The 22,986-nt window shown below is 39.8% G+C and overlaps 1 protein-coding gene across 7 annotated transcripts in view; it reads right to left on the minus strand.

Annotated features, from left to right (window-relative positions):
- LOC101743574 (latrophilin Cirl) overlaps nucleotides 1-22,986 on the minus strand; it is a 395,071-nt gene that overhangs the window by 191,128 nt on the left and 180,957 nt on the right. Inside the window, exon 1 of one of the 7 annotated variants that reach the window (XM_062676455.1) lies at nucleotides 2,050-3,144. The exons of the other annotated variants lie outside the window; for them this stretch is intronic. The gene's annotated coding sequence lies outside the window, so the exon portion shown is untranslated. Of the gene's footprint in view, nucleotides 1-2,049; nucleotides 3,145-22,986 lie in introns of those variants that run through there. 7 annotated transcript variants of the gene reach the window in all.

Below are 22,986 nucleotides of genomic sequence, written 5' to 3' on the forward strand. Positions count from 1 at the left end.
TTTAGAGGCTTTGACTTATTAAATTTCAAATAAAGTTACTGTCAGGAAATTTATTGAGAATTCGAAATGCCGATTTAATTAACGAAACAGCAAATGAAACTGAGAATCATTATTTCAATTAGTTTTTATTACATCCCCTTTAAAGTACTTAATGATGTATTTAATTATTGAATTAGACTTGAAAATGTTATAAAACCACAATGTCTCAAACCTTGTATTGAAGCAATCACGAAAATTGTCTATTCACGTTCCATTTAAAAAAAAAAGCTACTGTAACATTTAAAATGTATTCCTAGTTTCCTACAATCAAATTAAAACCTTAACTCCGATACATAGCAATGGAAATTGAATACAAAGACAAAGGCAGAGGCGCTCAACATTTCGATTTTTCACCGACAACGTCTGTATATTTTACTAGTTAAGTGACAGATGCGTTAGGGTTGCCAACTATTTATTGTGCCATTACAGCTCAGTTGCCAAATGCCTCTGAGAGCCTGGGGTTGACAGTTGAGAATAGCTCACTCAACCCCAAAAGCTACAGATTATACTTTGCTTCCAAATGTTTATAAAGGACTAGTTATTACCATTTTATTTGTAACGCATCGACAAACAATAAAAGAGATATGGGCGCAATTTATTTTTATTGTCTTCGGTTTGTACGATTTAGTATTGATTCTATTTATTGTTTTTAGACGAGGCGTTTGACGATGTGTTTAGTTTGACGGGTGAAAGAACTGAGATGTGGATAAATGTCAGACCGGTGCTCTATCTAAAACTTATCTTTATTTTTGCATCGATTTACAATGAGAGTTTCTATTCTACACCACATTTATCTAACTATCATATTCCGTATTACACTTGTAATCAAGAAAAGTAAAATTAATAACACATGATCTTAATTTGGAGACGGCTGTGCTCGTTTTCTAAATACGTCAAAATTATTCGATAAAACTGTAGACTTAATTAATTTAAAAGTGAATTAATCGAATATTTTGATTATCGATTTTTTTGTAATATTATTTTCTTTGGGTTTCAAAAGTCGTAGATGTAATTAAAATTTGTTTACCGGTTTAATTTCACCTAAAAATAAGGTGTTTGTTAGTCATCGACAGCCAAATTTTTTTTTTGCTTTGTGGTTGGACGAGTTCAAGGTCCACCTGGTGTTAAGTGGTTACTGGAGCCCATAGACATCCACAACGTAAATGCGCCACCCACCTTGAGACATAAGTTCTAAGGTCTCAGTAAAGTTACAACGGCTGCCCCACCCTTCAAACCGAAACGCATTACTGCTTCACGGCAGAAATAGGCAGGGCGGTGGTACCTACCCGCGCGGACTCACAAGAGGTCCTACCACCAGTAATTACGCAAATTATAATTTTGCGGGTTTCATTTTTATTACACGATGTTATTCCTTCACCGTGGAAGTCAATCCTGAACATTTGTTGAGTACCTATTTCATTAGAAAAATTGGTACCCACCTGAGATTCGAACATCGGTGCATCGCTCAACTTTTTTTTTTTTTTTTTTTTTTTTTTTTTTTTTTTTTTTTTTTTTTTTTTTTTTTTTTTTTTTTTTTTTTTTTTTTTTTTTTTTTTTTTTTTTTTCCTACCTTAGCTGAGAGCCTTGAGAGGCTATGTCAGCGTAACCCTAACTTTTGTAGGTGAGCTCACGGGGCTCAAACCTGACGTCGTTGCTAACACGAACCCTAGCAAGAGTCGTGCTTCGCAGAATCTACCACCGGATCGGAAACGCGACCCACTGAGAAGATCCGGCGAGAAACTCAGTGGGCTGTGTCTGAGAGTTAATTTACTCGTCGAGCCCTTCGTCGCAAGCGACGGGTTCGACGAGAACGGTGACCGGTGCTTGAAGTACCTAAAAGCACCGTTAGTGGATCAGGAGGATCCGAGATGACGTGTTTAGGGCGACGTCGACTGCTTTCCATTCTGTCCGCAGGATCGGGAATGTAGTTACCGGCGGCCACGATGAGAGGGTTCTCGTGTCGTGCCGCTTTATCGAAGTAGCGCATGGACGCCGACTGAAGATACTTACTGATGGACTCTAAGTCCAGGTCGTCATGGAGGTCGACGTTCCTGACGAACCACGGGGCTCCGACGGCTATCCTGCAAAAACGGGATTGAATAATTTGAAAGGATTTTAAGTGTATGCGGGCCGCGTGAGCGAACACTACACTTGCATAGGTCATGACGGGGCGTATGCAAGTTTTGTAGAGTGTCACCTTATTTCTAAGGGACATTTTACTTCGCCTACATATCATCGGGTAGACCGCTCAACACGAATGCACCGAACGTCTTATCCGTTAGGCCACGACGACTTCAAATATCGTGCTAACTACTATCGCAAACTTTTTTGTTTACATCGCCTTTTATCTTATGAATAACTTTGACCTGATCACTGAAAATACAGCATTTAATAATTGACATTACAATTAATACGTCCACTTCATTGACAAGCAGTAAAGTGTGAATGTGAAACGAACTTAAATTAATTAATTAGCGAGCTATATTGATTTCACGCGAATCCTTCATATGTGGGACGTGTTTTATACAACGTTGATTGATTAAGAACGGTAATTTTTATTTAGTAATTTTATTAATTGGAATTTATGAGTTCGTTTAATTTTATCTTACTAACCAATAATGTAACATGAATAGGCCATACTCTCAGGAGAGAGCCCATACATATCCCGAGACAAGTCCTGGAGTGGACCCCCAGGGCAAGCGCAGTGGGCCAGTTGAGACAAAGGCAATCAAGCTAATATCTTCCGAAATAAAGCGGTTAGCCCAAGAGAGATTGATATGGGGCTATACTTTTGAGGCACTCTTGAGGCCACTTGGGGGGCATAGGGTTTTGGACCAGATAATTGAACAATATTAGATTTATTGAAATTTTTTATTTCATGTTATCATCATCATCATCATAAAAAATCATTTTAACAAAAAATTACGTTCAAAGTGTCCAATGGCTGGCAATATAAATACCTCTTATGATTTTCAAACATAATAAAATCTCCCGTAGTACTTAAGTGAAAACGTTAACATAACATAAACAGTTCCAAATACTGCGAAATACTTGGAAACAATAAAAACTGCTACGGAACAATATTGTTTTTTTTTTCTTTCTTACGACCATATATACGGAAGGGTAAGAATTTTCCCCTTTTCGTACACACTCTAGCAAACGCAAATACTCGCGGGCCGGGAATAGAAACGTGTTTCAAAGAATCAGGCAAAGATTGCTCCCGCCCAAATCAATTGAGTCTCAGACACGGGAACGAATATCCTAATAGAATCCCGCTTGTTTTGTTGTTTGAGGCAAGTAGCTGTGTGATCACGTACTTACGGATCCATCAGATCCAATAACCTTTGCATTAGACGCCTTCAGCTCTAACACTAGGAGCAGGATTAGGGACCCCAGTGACCGTACTCGTGGAACTCGACAAAAAGGTCGACGTGCAAGCTAACCCATGCATCAGCCCGCTGAGTTTCTCCGCGGATCTTCTCAGCGGGTCGCGATTCCGATCCGGTAGTAGATTCATTCGCGAAGGCGCTCGGGCAGCTGTTAGCAAATCCCGCCTCTTCTGGCTGAGCCTTTGCTCGCCCACCTGTCCTGGTGAAACTGGAAAGGCCTCCGGGCCACCAGTAATCTTTCAATTATAAAAAAAATAGCTGTGATGCCGACCGAAAATAGTACCTTTCTGACGCTAGAAGGTGCCGATATAATGACCAGCAACGTTCTCAGAGAATTGTACCACTATCCGTCTGATTTCTGACGCAAAGCTGTCATATTTTCCAGTTTATAGCGGCAAGACAGCCGTTACATAATACAATTGAGATTTCGACCTCACATCCCAATATAATTTCGTGCTTAAGTCTGTGATGTCAACAGGCATTCGATGCCGACGCAATCTTATTTCAAAGTGTCCATTGATGAACATGATAACAGGTTTTTATTAAGCATTTTATTAAGCAAAAACTTTCATCTGAGAATTAATTGAATGTTCTATAGTTACATACACTAAAGATATACCAGTAAATAATTAGTCCTCTGTTAGATATTCAATCACGTACCACTGTCGCTACACTCAAAACGTATACAACGTAATTCTTTCACTATTTATATAGACACAAAGCGTATATTAGCAGTCGACTTGTGCGGCAGGGTTACTATCTTTTCCAGGCGAGTGCCTCCGAACGTCATTACAACTGAAGGTTCATTAATTTGACAGAACTTTGACAGTTGTAGATACTATTGTCCCTGGGGGTATTCATTTTCGTAATGTAATTATTCTTGGTTCATTTAGCGCGAAATTTACAGGTAAATACATCCTTTGTTGACGTATTAATGGAATATTATTCGAAATTGATTTTGTTTGTGAAATTGAAAACAACTTGGTTGATAGAAAACGAGTTTCCATAATAATTTGTACTAGTATACTATATTACATCGGATATTGAAATATCTTAACAAGCTGACTCTGCCACACGTTGCTGTGGCTAAGGTTTTTGTTTCTAAATAACACGTGGCCGGCTTTGCTAATACCAAAAATTAAAAAAGTAAGAACAATTGGATTTCACTGTATTGCGTTTACTACGAAATAAATTTCACTTATACTTTAGCCTCAGCGACACATGGTGTTTATCTATGAGATATTAATGTCAGACAGTATTACAATTGTGTGTAAAAGCTGATTTAAGGCGCCATCTGTTTTAGACTTATGAAACTTACAATTAATAATAATAATCAACTTAAGAAATCATTTTATTGTTAATTCATAAATATTGCGACCATTAGTCACAATAAATACCATCCTATGGCGTAAGTGGGAACAAAACACATATTTAAAAAAAAATAAGTTAAAATCAGTTCAATAGCTTAGGTGTCCATCGCGGACAAACAACGTGACACGTAATTTTTATGTATTAAAAGATGTAAAGGGCGTAAAGAAAACATTTCTGAAGCGACACGAGAAACGGCTGCGTTAACGTGAAACAAAAATATAACCGCGTGTCGTTTTTGTATTTGTGATTTGTGACCCGCAATGTATTATAACAATAGCATCGGGTCGTCGTCCCGTGTTATCTAGAAAACATAGATTCTGCGCGTTCACAGATTTGGCATTAATGATTCTTTCAAAAATAAGTTTTTGAAGTCGTCGTGGCCTAAAGGATAAGACATCCGGTGCATTCGTGTGTAGCGATGCACCGGTGTTCGAATCCCGCAGGCGGGTACCAATTTTTCTAATGAAATACGTACTCAACCAATGTTCACGATTGACTTCCACGGTGAAGGAATAACATCGTGTAATAAAAATCAAACCCGCAAAATTATAATTTGCGTAATCACTGGTGGTAGGACCTCTTGGGTGTCCGCACGGGTAGGTACCACCACCCCGCCTATTTCCGCCGTGAAGCAGTAATGCGTTTCGGTTCGAAGGGTGGGGTAGCCGTAGTAACTATAATGAGACCTTAGAACTTATATCTCAAGGTGGGTGGCGCATTTACGTTGTAGATGTCTATGGGCTTCAGTAACCACTTAACACCCGGTGGGCTGTGAGCTCGTCCGCCCATCTAAGCAATAAAAAAATAAATAAATAAAATTACACTTGTGATTATTATTTTTTAAATTCTCCTCGCTCAACTTTAATGAATAAATACTATTGGTAAATAATTTAATTTAATCCATTATTACATAGTTTCAGATCGAGTCATCCAAGCGCACTTAGAAATTCAGAACTTAATGAGCAATTTAATGATCAAAATAATTATCGAGTCTTCGCGAAAGTCTTGTTATTGCTAATCCAAAAGTATTTTGTCTTCGTATTTCGATAGCGTTGTAATTTGTGCAGAAGAAAAACTAATAACGTTTCAAAATAATTTTGTAAAATACTTCTAAACACAAAAACTAAAAACATTCAGCTGTTTGTCTTTGTATACCTTCAAATTTATTCGTAACTAGCGACCCGCCCTCGCTTCGCTTCGGAAACTGTAATTTATTATTGATTTCTCCACTATTTAATGGATGTTATTATACATATAAACCTTCCTCTTCAATCACTCTATCTATTAAAAAAAACGGCATCAAAATCCGTTGCGCAGTTTTAAAGATTTAAGCATACATAAAGACAGACAGATATAGGGACAGAGAAAGCGACTTTGTTTTATACTATGTAGTGATTCCATACCGTGCTTACCTACGGAGCCGAAACGTGGACACTGACTGTGCGACTAGTCCACCAATTAAAAGTTACTCAGCGAGCTATGGAGCGAGCTATGCTTGGTTTGTCATTGCGAGACCGAATACGCAATGAGGTCATTCGGGCAAAGACCAAAGTGATCGACATAGCTCGCAGAGTTAGTAAGCTGAAGTGGCAGTGGGCTGGTCACATATGTCGCAGAACCGATAACCGTTGGGGTAGACGTGTTCTGGAGTGGAGACCGCGAACCGGCAAACGTAGTGTAGGACGCCCGCCCTCCTGCTCGATGGAGCGACGACCTGCGCAAGGCAGCTGGCAGTAACTGGATGCGTAGAACCGAAGATCGGGTTCAGTGGCGAGCTTTGGGGGAGGCCTATGTCCAGCAGTGGACTGCCGCAGGCTGATGATGAGTGATTCCATTAGTTTAAATATATATAGAAAAAACATAATTTTCTCTGAAATTCAAAATGAATCTTGATAATCGAATTTTTATCGAAGGTGTCGTAGACGTTACAATCAAAATTCTTCTTACAAGGGTTTGGAAAAGGTTCGAATTTCAATAAAATACAAATTTCACAGTGCCATTTGTCCATTGTGAATTGCATTTAAATTTATGTTTCCATTCAACGTATTATTGAGGGCTTTTAGCGCATGCTTACATTTTTTTCGGTATCTCTAAAATCGATTCTTCAATCAAAAATAAATATATTAAAAGAATGGATAACTTCGTCGACATTTGAACTGTAATAATTATTTCACATTTGACGCCTAGCATTTGACGCCTAGCATTTCATTAAATAATGAATAATCGATTCTAATAATATTTGTTTCAATATTGCTGATCTATATAACTATGATAACTTAGTAAAGTTGTAATATCGATCAATAGTACTTACCGATATGAGTAATTCGTTTTATCCAACACAATAATGCTTAGAAATAATGAATTTTCGATCCTTTATTTTCATGTAAAAGTGTATTTTTTATAGAAAATAAATAAGGTGGTAGGCATACATTATTGTAAAGATTATTTGGTACCCTGCCAACGTAAGGTCTATCTATCTATTTACCTAAGATCAATCAAAGTCATTACTTTGGCGCGTGAGATCGTTAACCTAACTATAGAAATGAAAAAAATACATCATGTCTAACTTAGAATGATATGAAATCTATGATATAAAAATCGCAATTGTTCAAAAAGCATCGATCTTCAAACTACTGTTGTTGTCAGCAGCACAACTTAACTCTCGTATATAATTTAAAAAATTTAAATATATGTAATTTCCACATCAAACGCTAAAACGAATCCATAGAAAATTTAACTAAAAATCATATTTAAGTCACTGAATCATAAACGACAGACCAAACTCTTTAATCTATGCTCCCTTCCTTTAACATTCGACCAATCAGACGTACAGTACGTTCTACGCATACTAAACAAACTCTGTAAACGTTTACACGTAACTAGTCTTTACCACTTTACGTTTAAGACTAAAATAGCTTGGAACGGTGCCCGGAGAGTTTCGCGTCTGGTACAGATTAAGTAAGGTTAAGAGGTGACACGTTCGAACTTTTGCTATTTGTAGATATTTTTGAGCACGACTTGTTAATTTATAAATTTAATACCGGGAAGTTAGTTAAGGTGGATACTCGCATAGTACTTCGAATAATGTCACGTACACGATTTGCATGAAACGACGGGTCTGTTTCCACCTTTAGAACAGATAAGGTAATGTAAGATGCAGTGCACTGAGTTATTGTCGTTTTGGAAGCTTACGTGGCTAAGAGTTTACGATTCGTGAATTAATCATAATATACTACTCTTCATGACGATGGTGAAGAAGAAACCATGCATGACAGAATTTTTATACTTTTATTTAACTACTTTCAAAATACATTATTTAACAAATGTTGACGCGTGTCACGCTGCTGGTCGACCAACACGAATCCTAGGCCGCGGGCGCATCCTCCTCCCGCTGCCTTCCCCCGTCCCCTCTCTCGCCCTGAACGTCGTGAACAACTACAAATATACTAAAGATATCGCCGTTTTGGGATGCGCGGGCTATATGGGACCTCCCTTCACTGAAGGGTCACATAAAATGAAAAAAGTGACTTAACGAACAAACGAAAAATTCCCCTGGACTCTTTGTCCGAAACTTCTCTCCCTCCGCTCTCTCTCTCACTGTATTAATTAATAATGACAACAAACTTATCAACCTAATATAAATTTGAGATATGTACAGAGGCTTTTTACATCACATTATCAATTACATATTACTGGTTTATTTATTAAACACATGGCTTATGATTTTTTTTTTGCGTTAAGCAGTCAATACTATTGTCAACTGTGTTATGTGACAATTTTTGTAAAATTCATCGTCATTCATTCCCTCAATTCAAGCTGTATTCGGTGGGCAACCCTTAATAAAATTCTTCAGCTCTTAAAACTTACCAGCTGTCATATCTTAAGCACCGGTTATCGTTCTCGTCGAACCCGTCGCTTGCGACGAAGGGCTCGGCGAGTAAACTAACCCACAGACAGCCCACTGAGTTTCTCGCCGTATCTTCTCAGTGGGTCGCGTTTCCGATCCGGTGGTAGATTCTGCGAAGCACGGCTCTTGCTAGGAGTCGTGTTAGCAACAACGTCAGGGTTGAGCACCGTGAGCTCACCTACTAGTTCGGTGAATCTAGAATAACCCCTCAAGGTTACCAGAATAGGTAGAAAAAAAAAGCTGTCATATTAAAATTAAATGATTTAATAATATCATCACAATTCAAACAATCATCAAAATTCTTACAACGATTCACGAACGTCAATTCATTCTCTATCTTTATTATTACTCTTTGACAGTGCGTCCCTTGGGGCCTGTGCGTGCAAGGGAACTCCGTGCTTATGTTTTTAATGTCCTGCACCGAACACAATAGAATATTGTGACTTTTGTTTGCGCGTACTGAGATTTTTGACAATGGCCGTGATTTTATGAGCTTAGATAACGTGGGGGATGCTTTGTCGAAATCAACAGAACGGTTCACTGGATGGATATTTGGAAATAACCTTCTATGGTTCACAGCGGTGGTTTATTTTCATCTTCAATAGGTGAGCCTCAAAATATTAATTAAAATCGATATATTATTTTTATTTTTTTATTGCTTAAATGGGTGGACGAACTCAAAGCCCACCTGGTGTTAAGTGGTTACTGGAGCCCATAGACATCTACAACGTAAATGCGCCACCCACCTTGAGATATAAGTTCTAAGGTCTCAGTATAGTTACAACGGCTGCCCCGCCCTTCAAACCGAAACGCAATACTGCTTCACGGCAGAAATAGACGGGGTGGTGGTAGCTACCCGTGCAGACTCACAAGATGTCCTACCACCAGTAAAAATTAGTCAATAGTTTGCAACTATAGCCTTTTTTAGGAATGAAGTATTACTGGTCGCCCGAAGACCTTTCCAGTTTGACCCGACCACGTGAGCGAGCAAAGGATCAGCCAGGAGGGAAGGGATTTGCTAACAGCTGCCCGAGCGTCTTCGGAGGAGACCTAGCAACTCAAGGATGGTTGCTTCGCGAATGAATCTAATAATAACCTACAGTAGAAAATGCTCTGTCAATTTATGTTCTTGTATCTATACTAATATTATAAAGCTGAAGAGTTTGTTTGTTTGAACGCGCTAATCTCAGGAACTGCTGGTCCGATTTGAAAAATTCTTTCAGTGTTCGATAGCCCATTTATTGAGGATAGGCTATATAACATCACGCTAAGACCAATACAAGTGGAGCACCAATAAAGAAGGTTTCAAAATAGGGGTTTAAATAGCTCCTTAACATTCTATAATTTAAAAATAGTTTCATTTTCTGCGTAAATGAAGTGGGGGGTAAAATTTAGCGTTATGCCAAAGTAACTATCCCACGCGGACGGAGTCGCGGGCAAAAGCTAGTCCCACAATAAAGTTGTAGATATATTTTCAGATTGAGCGCGTGAGCTCACATACCCGTCCACGTGTATCTAGAATAGCCCCTTCGGCTAGCACCGAATAGGTAGGAAAAAAAGTAGATATGTATACATTTACATAGTTATATTACTTTTACTATACCTAGAGAAAATTTGATGAAAACCATATAATAATATCCAAAGTAAATACCACAACTACGTAAGCGGTAAGGTAATACCTTAAAAGCCTACATATCACCGGGTCGCAACGTAACATTTCCGGACACAGTGTTTCAAACGTTAACGAGGAATGTGAATTCAACCAGATAGGTTTTCTGTGAGATACCGTGTGAATTGTTCACCCCAATGGGATAGCTACTGTTTGGAAATAATTGAGATATATGGTGAATGTAAGTTTTGGATATAGACGCTAGTGAATGAGTGATAATAGACAAGTCCGCTGAGGTGGTTATGTTCGTATCCCACAGGTTTTGCACTATTGCGACGACTGGATTTGACAAATTTTATTTTATTGCCGTTTAGGCAGACGATCATACCGCCCACCTGATGGTGAGTGGTTACCGTCGCTAATGGACGTCAGCAATGCCAGGGGCAGAGCCAAGCCGCTGCCTACGTTTAATACTCTCCACAGGCCTCGTTTGAAGAAGGACATACCATAACGCTCGGGAAACACCGTGGAGGGGAGCTCATTCCAAAGCCGGACGGTACGTGGCAAAAAAGATCTCTGGAAACGCACTGTGGATGAACGCAGTGGCTCCAAGTAGTATGAATGAACTCTACTCCGGTGGCGGGCGGTGCGATGGTAAAAACGAGACGTTGGTATCATTGCTGATGTTGGTAACATTTTTCTCAAAAGGGTCATTATCGGTAAGTATGCTCTATAAGCCGGTAGCCAGAGCATACTTTGTTACAGTTTTCCAAATTCCAACTTTAATTTTGACTGAGATAAAAACCGATGTACACACCATTTTATTACTTTATCCTAATATCCGAACACAATCTCTAGGATTTTAAACACATATATTTAATTGTAGAGTGAATTACCATCAGAGAACGGCAGTGGCTTTTGTTTGATTTTACCAACAAAACGTTTTCTAATACATATTCTAACTGAACAGAAACAAACGCGAAATAGTTATGTTACGTGAACTTTTCCTTATGAATGAAGTGGGTAATATTTTTATTGTCTCCGGCACGGCAGTTTTACTATCGCACTACGCTCTAGGGTTGAATACACACGTTCCTTAGTGTGAGACGTGTTTATATAAAATTTATTTTTCATATGCGAAATTCGTTCCGTGAAATTCAACCAAATATATGTAGGTACGTATGGAGTTACTTCTGAAGTTTACCGGAGACATACAAGAAGATTGAGTAAGTTTCATGATGATGCAAAAAACACCAGTCCCCCCCGGGATGAAGGGTGCCCCGTAAGCAAATTTCATGGAAATCGATTGTGCAGCTAAGACGCGAAAGCATAAGAAAAAAAACAAAATCACACTTGAGTTTATAACATAAAAATTTTTTTATTGGCATCTAAATTAAAATAATTCGCTCCAGTATAAAGAGGGCATTTGTAGGAACTGTTCTTATGTTTATTTAGGTTAAGTGTTATGTTTGTTTTTGTATATTAAAGTAAAATGAAATATAAAATGTACACTGGTGGTAGGACCTCTTGTGAGTCCGCACGGGTAGGTACTACCGCCCTGCCTATTTCCGCCGTGAAGCAGTAATGCGTTTCGGTTCGAAGGGTGGGGTAGCCGTTGTAACTATACTGAGACCTTAGAACTTATATCTCAAGGTGGGTGGCGCATTTACGTTGTAGATGTCTATGGGCTCCAGTAACCACTTAACACCCGGTGGGCTGTGAGCTCGTCCACCTATCTAAGTAATAAAAAAAAGAAAAAGAAAAAAAAACAGTATTCCTTAGAAAAAAATTGCCGTACAATGTTTACAAAACTCAGCTGAACGCAACCACACAAGTGACGTCACTTGTTTGTAAATTGTACGGAAGCTAACCGTATTTCATACTAAGCACGATTAACCCCATACAGCATCTTACATCTTCATTGGTGTTTAGATGAAGTGTTTTTAAAATTTGTATTTCGCCAAAATGTTGATAGACAAACAACTAATGGGAAAACAATGGGTTTATGCTATTAAAAAAAAAGCAATTGCTGGCTCAAATTATTCTCCAAAAGTTTCCAACCGTAAACCATTCGTAAAAAAATCTGAGATCTTATTATATTTTCTATGGTTTTCGCTGTTCGTGATAGTCACATAAATTCTTAAGATTGAGTGATGAGTTGTCTGTGAAAATCTTATATGTATATCAAATAAACCTAAGATAAAACTTTACAATGTACTATTTTCTAAAATCGTCGTCTAGTTATAATTCGCTTTAGACAAGAACAAACGATGTGAGATAAGAAGCGCTGAGATTTGTTATTCAGAACCTTTTCCTGCAAAATGACTATCTGAGGGAATATGCTAATGCTCTGGATCAATCTCTTGGGTTCTCACGTCTAGACTAGCGTTAGTGTATTAGAATAATCCGTGGGTCCTAGATAATGGTTTCATTATTATCTATTGATATGTGTTTTGAAATTCAGTTATTTGTTAATTCACTAATTTAAGTCAGTCGGAGTTGGTGGTCATATTATCACGCACGTGGCCACTCATTGTGATCTTAATGCGCCCCCTATCTTGATTGTTAAATTGCTCATTTTTGGGCTGCTTTCAGACAGATCAATTTCGTTGTATAAAAATTAAAGTTAAGATTTAGAGTAATCTTATGATGGTTCGTGCGATCCCACTGATAGATAATACGATCGGTTGGTTTAATTTTTTTAAATCAAAATAAATATTTCAAATGCTATTTTATGTCTTTAATGTCAATTGGAGGGCCGTTGATTCGTATATCTGTAGCCTTTACATTACGGGCTAGCAATGCATTGAAGCGAAATTTTATTTGTAAGTAATGACATTGAATTACTTAGAAAAGAATCTATTTGTGATCGCTTCTATCGGCACATTATACAATACAATGGATATTTCGACCTCATGTCGCAAGGTGGTATTGACTTTGTGATGTCTTTGTGATCAATTGACCGAAGTGAGTTCATCTGCACTGAGTTAATATGAAAATTGCACTGCATAGTGAACATACCAAACCACATCGATTAATGTTTTAAAAGTAATTATAATTTTGCACATGAAAAGTCGATTTAAATTCATACGTATTCACGAAATACGTACTCAACAAATGTTCACGATTGACTTCCACGGTGAAGGAATAAATAACATCGTGTAATAAAAATCAAACCCGCAAAATTATAATTTGCGTAATTACTGGTGGTAGGCCCTCCTGTGAGTCCGCGCGGGTAGGTACCACCACCCTGCCTATTTCTGCCGTGAAGCAGTAATGCGTTTCGATTTGAAGGGTAGGACAGCAGTTGTAACTATACTTGAGACCTTAGAATTTTATCTCAGGATGGGTGGCGCATTTACGTTGTAGATGTCTATTGGCTCCAGTAACTACTTAACACCAGGTGGGCTGTGAGCTCGTCGACCCATTTAAGCAATAAAAAAAATACAATTGTTCTGGTTAATTTTTACCTGTTAACATTACATTAACATAACCATCGTGAAACATTACTCGCACTGTATCTAGTAAAGGTTAATCAGAATCTACGCCGATCGTGCTACAATCACCTTTATCGGTTTGGCCTTAATGTCTATTTTCATCTGTGTTTTCCATTGAGTTCAATGAACCCCCGCCCTTAGGCAGTAGGGGCGTGAAAGCGTTATTTCGGCGCTTGTATTGGTGTTAAATTTTATATCGAGTCCTTGTTATTTTGAAGTATTGATTGTTTAATAGACAAGGGCTTAATTGTTATTGTTAATTTTATTCGGTTTACAAATTCCACGAAGTAGGTATTGTTCGTTAATTAGTTTGGTTTTAGTATTTTCCTTTAGGCTTTTACTTGTATGGTTTTTAATTCTTGAGCGAAACGAACTGTAAAGTATCTAATTGATAATATTCATTTATATATATTTTTCTATATGTATATATTTATGTATATGTATTTATTTAAGTACGAGTATTTTTATCTATAAATATTATGTATGTTATATATACACATATGTTTAAGTAATATCACTATCACACTACACCTACCAAGTTTCATCTCTGCACTCCCCTTTTTTTTTTTAACGCTGGGGAATCCATTTACGGATACCCGGTCGAGGGGGGTAACGGACCGGGTTATGTCGGACTCCGGCGCCTCCTGAGAGGAAGAAGGGGAGAAGAGAAGGGCCGAGGTCCTTCACCTCCCCCAATTTCTCACAGGAGACTACGCCTTGAAAAAGGCGCGCAAAGCACTTGCCCCGCAGAACGACTACCGACTAAACCCCATCGAGCCCCACCACTCCGACTCCACGAAACCCACGGTACCGCCCAGTGCGCGCCGAAGGCTCGCCGTCGCCGGTACCCATCCTGTTAAGGTAGATTGTCAGAGAATGCCTATGGCATTAAGTCCGCCTTTATACTGTCTAGTATATAAATAAATAAATAAAGTATCCGAAACGTCTGTAATAATATTCTTCTTCTTGGCCAGTCTCTTCATTGCTGAAGGTGGTGTCTAACTGAAGTCTTGATCACTCGATGCACTATGCTTCTCCATGCCTTTCTGTCTTCGGCGGTCTTAATATAGCCTCAGTTATTGGCGTCTTTACCAGATTTGACCAGCGGGTAAGTGGACGACCGCGTGATCTTCTCTCGTCAACCTGACCAACTACCATCAGCTTCTCCAGGTTATCAGGGTATCTACGAGCGATGTGATCGAAGTACTTGAGAATACGCTGGGAGCAGATACCGGAGAGCCTTGTAGTAATAATATAATGACAAAAAAGAAACGCGAGACTAAGCCCCGAAACTGTAAAGTAGTTTCATTTAAGCCCAGATGTGGCAATTGAACCGTCAGTCGTAGTGCCAATAATATCTACCTAGTGCAAGTGCCAATAATATCTACCTAGTGCAATAGCCTCACCTAGATATTTAGATTTTTATGTAGCTATAGACAAATCAATTTCACAATTTGGGTCCATATATACCGCTATGTCCTCCTCCTGGTTTTCCTCAGTGCTGAGGGTCGTCTCTTTCCGGAGCAGTTTTGTTTGGACTATGTTCCTCCATTATTTTTTGTCCTCTGCGCATTGGCTAGCGACATTGATACATTCAATATTGTCTTAATTTGAACAGACCTACTCCCCTTTGGCCTCTTTCCTTCCACTTTGTATATATGGCGCATTACGAAAAAACTACTTTACTTGATAGATTTAAGTTCGTAAGCGCGTTTCATAAAAGTTAAATCACGCAGTTTCGCAAAGCAATAATTGGCCTAAAGTTACCCTTCCAATGAGAACGAACGCGAGACATTACCGTGATTTTCAGTTTTAAAAAAAAATGCTAAATAAAAATCGACCTCCAAAGAAACACGCCGATTGTCTATGGCACAGTCAGGACGACCAATTTTAATCAAACCTAAATCACGTGTAATGATTAAATCTAATTTAATCGGATTAACGACGCTCTAATTAATTTATATTAAAATCATTGGTTCACAAACCTGTGGGTTGAAACAGGGGCGCGTGACGTTTTCAATTGCATTAATAATTTAGGTACATTCAAGATGAAGCCCCCTCAATACATATTTGCGTGGGTATTTAAAATTATTCGAATGGAAATTTATACTGAGCTGTCATTTTGTGTAATACTCGTATGTCATATTTGTTTGGTCGGGAGAGATTATTTGGTTATCTATAGTAGGTATATCTCTCGAGATCAGAAGCACAACGGCCTATGAACCATTATTGTTGTTGCTTAAATAACTCTTCAATGAACCATCTGTAGATGGTTTTTTTGCTACTTCATGGTTTGTACTGTAGTTTTTAGATTTATGTTTTATAGAAATAAAATAATTTCCCGCCAATGTATAATGACGCAGCATCATCTGATTGCTATTTCGTTTCATTTTTGTTTTTGGACATTTTTTTGGAAAATCGACAAGTTCTTATGGAATTTGGATGATATTTTTCTTTGGAAAAAACATATTATTTAAGATATTTGTAATAGGTTTATTTAAGTGTTTACATTTTGTTTATACGATGGTTCTTCTGCCAGTAAAGTCACGTGTCGGCGAATTGACAGGACGACATTCGGTTCAGCAATTTTTTTAATTAAACACATCGTGAAAATTGTAGCTTTAATGAATACAAACATGCAGAGTACCTATATTGAAATCATTTTCGAAAACGAAGAGGTGGGTAGTGAAGTCGACCTTTGGTACAACAGTGTAACTGTACACGTTACGTTGTTGCTACAAATCGATTTAATTCAAAATTTTCTGGCTCTATAGTTAACATTCCCTTTGCCGGTTTTTTTTTATTACACCAGAGACGGCCATGACGAGAAGTTCTTTTTTGGGAGAAGAGGACGTGTTTGCATGGAGGTTGTTCTTCGTGACCGGAGGAGTTATCGATGAAATACTAAGATATAAAATGCAGGATGTAAAGGATTCAAATTCTGGAGCGCGCAACGTGAAACACAATTGACATGAAGAAATTTAGTCTTTAAGCAAACATGATGTTTTAGTGACGAGAGGAATTTGATCTCCGCTGCTCCCTTTTCCTGCGAGTTTTCGCATGGCGATTATTTTCGATCTTGAGAACGCAACAATTAAAAAAACTATTCTCAAACGAATATCCGTTGTTATTTTGCCAATAAATATACCGGTGTTCATATCCTCGGGCAGGTACAAAATTTTGTGTAAGACATACTTGAGCATCTGATTCACAAACACGATGAAAGAATAAACATCAAATCTAAGTGTCTAATAAAAAATTTAAACAAAATTTAAATTTACGCACTATTTAAAATTACATTATGTAAATAAAGAATGAAAGTTATAACTAGAGTCGAATCATTGGGTAGAAATAGTAATTGCTCGAAGAGTCCAACGTCTAGCATTCTTTTTTTTATAGTTTAGATGGGTGGACGAGCTCACAGCCTACCTGGTGTTAAGTGGTTACTGGAGCCCACAGACATCTACAACGTAAATGCGTCACCCATCTTGAGATATAAGTTCTAAGATCTCAGTATAGTTACAACGGCTGCCCCATACTTCAAACCGAAACGCATTACTGCTTCACGGCAGAAATAGGCAGGGCGGTGGTACCTACCCGCGCGGACTCACAAGAGTTCCTACCACCACTATTATCTTTTAATTAACAGCCAGAGATTAATTAAATTGATTGTCAACAAAACAACACAACAAACACATACCAAATACCCAACAGCACAACAAATACCAAACGAGAATGCCGTAACATATGCAGAATCGAATTCTTCACAACTAATTAGAATTCCGAGCGTATTGGAAACTGCAATCGAAACATCCCACAGTTATACATAGCTGTTACATGTTACGTCGCATTCCCTGATTCGACGAAATAGCAATGTTTGTCTCCACAGCTATGGATTTATCGTTACAATCATAAAATACGGTAGGATATTTGAGTCATCTATTATCAAAGGTGGCAATCTGTGCATTTGGACAAAAAAAATTTATTGATATGTCAATACAGATTGATTTGAATATAATCGTCTCCTTCAAAGAATACGGTTCAAAACCTGCATTAAATAAAGGTTAATAGTTAACCTGTTATTTATCTAAGATGTCGTTCCGAAGAGTTTTGTGACTGCCAATGGAATACAAAGTCAATAATTCGTTTTTCTGATTTACCAATCATTGTCCAAAAGTCAGATTGCCGGCTTTGATAATAGACGACTCATTTATCGAATCCGACCGTGAGCTAGTAATGCTACTGGTATATTAAATGCGAAAGTTTGTTTGTTTTTTTAGGAAGGAAGAATTACTGATGGCCCGAACGCCCTTCCAGTTTCACCAGGACAGGAGAGCGAGCAAATGCTCAGCCAGAATTGGTATTTTTGTTACTCTTGAACGAAAAAAGCACGGAACGTATTTTGATAGTTTCACAATGTAATGACTCATTCATCATAGCCCATAATAATATAGTATACTGGCGGTAGGACCTATTGTGAGTCCGCACGGCTAGGTACCACCACATTGCCTATCTCTGCCGTGAAGCAGGAATGCGTTTTCGGTTTGAAGGGCGGGGCAGCCGTTGTAACTATACTGAGACCTTAGAACTTATATCTCAAGATGGGTGGCGCATTTACGTTGTAGATGTCTATGGGCTCTAATAACCACTTAACACCAGGTGGGCTGTGAGCTCGTCCGCCCATCTAAGCAATGAAAAAAATGTTTATATCACACGAGAGCGTAGCGGGGTTTCACTAGTAAATTAATTAAAGTGGATTACTTCCATGTTGTATCCTTTATTTACAACAAGTAGACGGCTAAAAGACAAGTTATCCACGTCGTCCCTTAAAAAGTATCCAATTTATTTATTTCAAAGGAAATTTAGTGTATTGTGACCGGCGTAGAAACGTATGGTCCAAGTCCCAATGTCGATTCAATAGTGGTCCTAATAGAACGCAAAACAGCTTCAAGTCAGAAATAGGTAGGATAGCCCGTGCCGATGACAATACTTACTATCACCAATAATTACGTAAATACATTTTACAATACAGGAATACCGTAAGGTTATTCGCTTACAAATCCTGCAATGAGTTGAGTATTTTTTTTTAGCTTGGAATGTATGGATGTATAATATGTATATGTATTTGTTTTTATATAACTTAAAAATTGGAACATGCAATAATCAACAATGATATTATATCTAATTATATAACCACCCTCTCATATCGACCGATATCAGTAGAATAAAAAAAAGACGAAATTAATTGATTATGCAATTTCGAAAAGGGCACATGTCGCATATTTTGTCAAATACGTTTTTTCATATACATGTAGTTTTGAGGCTTACCTACACCCATTTTATAATAATTCCAGTAATTTTCAATTGCTAATTAACACTAAAATATATCTCAAAAGTTAATATTTTAAATTTTACACAGCTTTAGAAAATAATCAGATTTTTTCATTTCCTGAACATTTTACATTTTCAGAGATGTGCCCTTTTCGAAATTGCATATTCAATTGTTAATACGATTTGCTAATTAAGAATGCTATTTTTTTTTTAATACGTATACCTATCATTCTTATTCAATTCCTTTATTAGACACTGAAAGATTTTTTTTGTGATGGCATGAATCCTTCACTTTTAAAACACGAACGTTATTATATGGTTCCAAGACGCGACCACAACCAATCAATAGTCGGGATTTATCATTCAGAAATCAATAATACGATCGTGGTTGGTTATCAAAATCCAATAACTAGTGCATATTGTGGGCAAAGGGAATTCGACCCCTGACATTAATGATTGCCGCCGTCGGGCATCGAACCAGCTACCGTTTGCGCATTAGGCCTGTATGTTATGGTAGTGATGCGGTTTTAGAGGAACTCCATTATAGTTTAATATAGATGAAGTTGTATGAAGCGTCCGCAGCCTAAAGGATGAGTACCGTTGCGTACTTCTATCGAGCCATTCGACGTAAAGACGCTGCTTAAAGAGTCCGTTACATTTATAGATATAGATCAAGCTAAAAAAGCGTGTTAAAAGCCCAAAAAGTATTCACGAACTACGTCCAAGATGAATCTCATCAAATCCCGAGCATATTTGATTTTTTAACTGTCGAATCATTATTGGCAGTTGATAGATAATAACGAACAATTACTTGGTTGATAAAAACTTTGACAAACTTTTGACAGATAAATTTAAATAAAAAAATAACAAGAAAATAAATATGGATTATTTACGCACGACGATTTAATATCACGTTCAAAATCAATAAAGTGGTGACCCTAGCTGGGGCGACGTAGCGCCCTTTGATGTCGAACGCTTTGCCGCCAAATTGCCCGACGCAGGGCTGGCCGGCGCGTTTATTTATTCAAATATGTTTATTTGCACGGCGACGCTTGATTGGAGGGTGGATCAATGAACAGTGTATTGAATGACAGCCGGTTAATTGTGAATTTTAAACGACAAGACCTACTTTTTTATTCAATTCGGAATTGACAGGGTAACTTTGCGTTGTTTTTTAAGGTAAAATAATTGTTTTTCAGATAAAATGCTGACGGTTTTTAATGTTTCTTACAGGAAGTGTATGTAATGGGCAGACTTGCTCACGGCCCGCCAGTTGTTAAACGATTATCGAGGTCCTAAATTAGTAACATGACTTTCTCATACGGAACACATGATAGCTTAGAGGTTGCGCTAGACAGGACCGTGGTACCAACTAGAACGTGCCCTTGGCGACAGCCCTACAATCATGTTTATTCAATACAATTTTCTCAACAAGCATACGATATCTCCGAAAATGTAATCGTATTCTTGTTGTTTCTATTAAGTGAATTATTTTTAGTTTAATCGTAAGTACATCGTCTGCTACAAATTACCCGTAACTGAGGGACGCAAGGGAACACATTGTATTTGTTTTATGGAAACAAACAATTTCCAACCTTAGGCATCTAGTTTAAAGTTCATATTACTTTTACCTATAAATTAGATTGACATGTGTTGTTTTTTATATATTTATTTTTAGGGTTTTTAGTGTCTTTCGGGTAGATGCGTTTCTGCTTTTGAACTAATTTAGTTTAGATTTCGAAGTCAGATGGTTAAATAGATTCTAGTGATATTAGTGTTAGAGCAATATTTATATGACAATATACCTTTTTTTTTTTTTTTTTTTTTTTTTTTTTCCACAGGAGAAAATCGCCGGATCCCCACCCGCACGGCAGGTGGGGTATGTGGGAGTCGAACCTCACTAAAAACTCCTGCCGCTCACAGCCGGCGCCCTACCCCGGACCGGGTGGGAACCCAGTCGGAGTTATTGAGACGGCGGGACAGGGTTTACGCAAAGCACATTACATCCATCCCGCCGTCCCCCAGACGCCGGACCGGCGGCCGCCAGCAACATGACCGCCGGTTCCCTCGGTCGACGGGCCAAGAGCCCGATTGATAGCGCCGCGCTACACCTTCCCCCGGAGCGGTCGGGGGAACGCGACCTACCACGCTGCCCCACGCCTAAGCTCCTCCCCGCACAAAGCGGGTGGAGCCCGAAGCTCTTAGGGGGCCGGGTTACGGACGGGACCCCGGTCCCGACCCCCTGCTCGGCGGCGGCGGGTTTCTGCGTAGTGAGGAGAGCTTTGCCTCACTCGCCCCGCCGCCTCCTTCTGCGAGATGGTGCACTCGCAGAAGTCGAGCATAGCCTTCCAAGACTCGTCGCCGCCAAGCATCGACGCCACGACGCCAGGCAGCGACAAGTCTGGTCCTATCTTTGCGACAAGGACACGGCGCTGCACCTCCCAAGCGGGGCAGACAGCGAGCGTATGCTCCGCCGTGTCCAGGTCGTGTCCACAATGGTGGCACCTCGTCGTCGGCTCAGCTCCTATCCGGTGCAGGTACTTTCCAAAGCATCCGTGCCCAGTCAGCACCTGCACCAGACGGAAGGTGAGGCGTCCTCGGCCACGATTCACCCAGTCATAAAAGACCGGGTAAACCGCCTCGACGGTCCGTAGACCCCACGTGGGGTTGGCCAACCGCCTCGACCACGATTCGAGCACGGACCGCCGAGAATGGGCCTTCCGCGCCCGCAGCTCACTTTTGGAGGGACGCGCCACGCCCAGAGCACGAAGCTCACTGCGCCACCGATAGTCGGCAGCGAGCGACTCCGCCTCCAGCTCCCATGGCGGCGTCCCCGCCAACACACACGCCGCCTCGAATGAGACGGTGCGATATCCACGGATGACCCTGATAGCAACGGTGCGCTGCGGCCGGCGCAGGAACCGAGCCATAGTAGCCCGATTGCGCGGCTCAGCCCATACAGGCGCACCGTACAGGGCCATCGATCGCACCACCCCAGCGTAGAGGCGGCGTACAACCTGATCCGGCCCCCCGATATTCGGGAGCAGTCGGTTCAAAGAACCGGCTGTCCTCATTAATCGAGGGACCAGCTCCGCAAAGTGAGCACGAAAAGCCCACCGGCCGTCCAACACGAGGCCGAGGTACCTTAACTGCACCCCGACCCCTATCCGGACGCCCCCAACCACGATGTGGGCGTCGACAGGTGGCGCTCTCCGCGGCCCGTGAAACCACAAGGCCTCGGATTTACTGAGCGCCACGTCGAGGCCCAGTCTCTTGATCCTCCCGACGACGAGGGCCACTCCCGCTGTGGCGAGACGGGCAGACTCTCTATAATCATCCCCCCGGGCCACGACCAACGTGTCGTCCGCGTAACAAATAACGCGGAGACCCGGGAGGAGGGCACCCCTCAGCACCCAGTCGTACCCGATGTTCCACAAGAGGGGTCCGAGAACCGACCCCTGCGGAACACCACGCACGACCGGAAAACGGTGAAGGGTCCCACCGTACCCGGTACATTCGACCGACCTGGCCTCCAAATAGGAGCCAACCAGCCGGCGGAGGTAGAGGGGCACCCCATGCCTCTCCAGTGCCCCCCCTATCACAGACCAGGGCAGGGTGTTAAAATGACAATATACCTAGTATAGGATAGGAATATAATATCGGAAAACGTTGTCTAGATTTATACTTTTGTAAGGAAACGGAAGGGAGAGCGAAGGGGAGCAAATTAAGTGAAACACGTGTAATAACATCAGTACTTTTTTTTTCTTCTTCTCTTTTCTTTTTTATATTTAAAATATGTATGCAACCTACTATTTGTATGGAATAAAAGGCTTATTATTATTA

This window comes from Bombyx mori, chromosome 27 (assembly GCF_030269925.1).
Source record: "Bombyx mori chromosome 27, ASM3026992v2".
Lineage (NCBI taxonomy): Eukaryota > Metazoa > Arthropoda > Insecta > Lepidoptera > Bombycidae > Bombyx > Bombyx mori.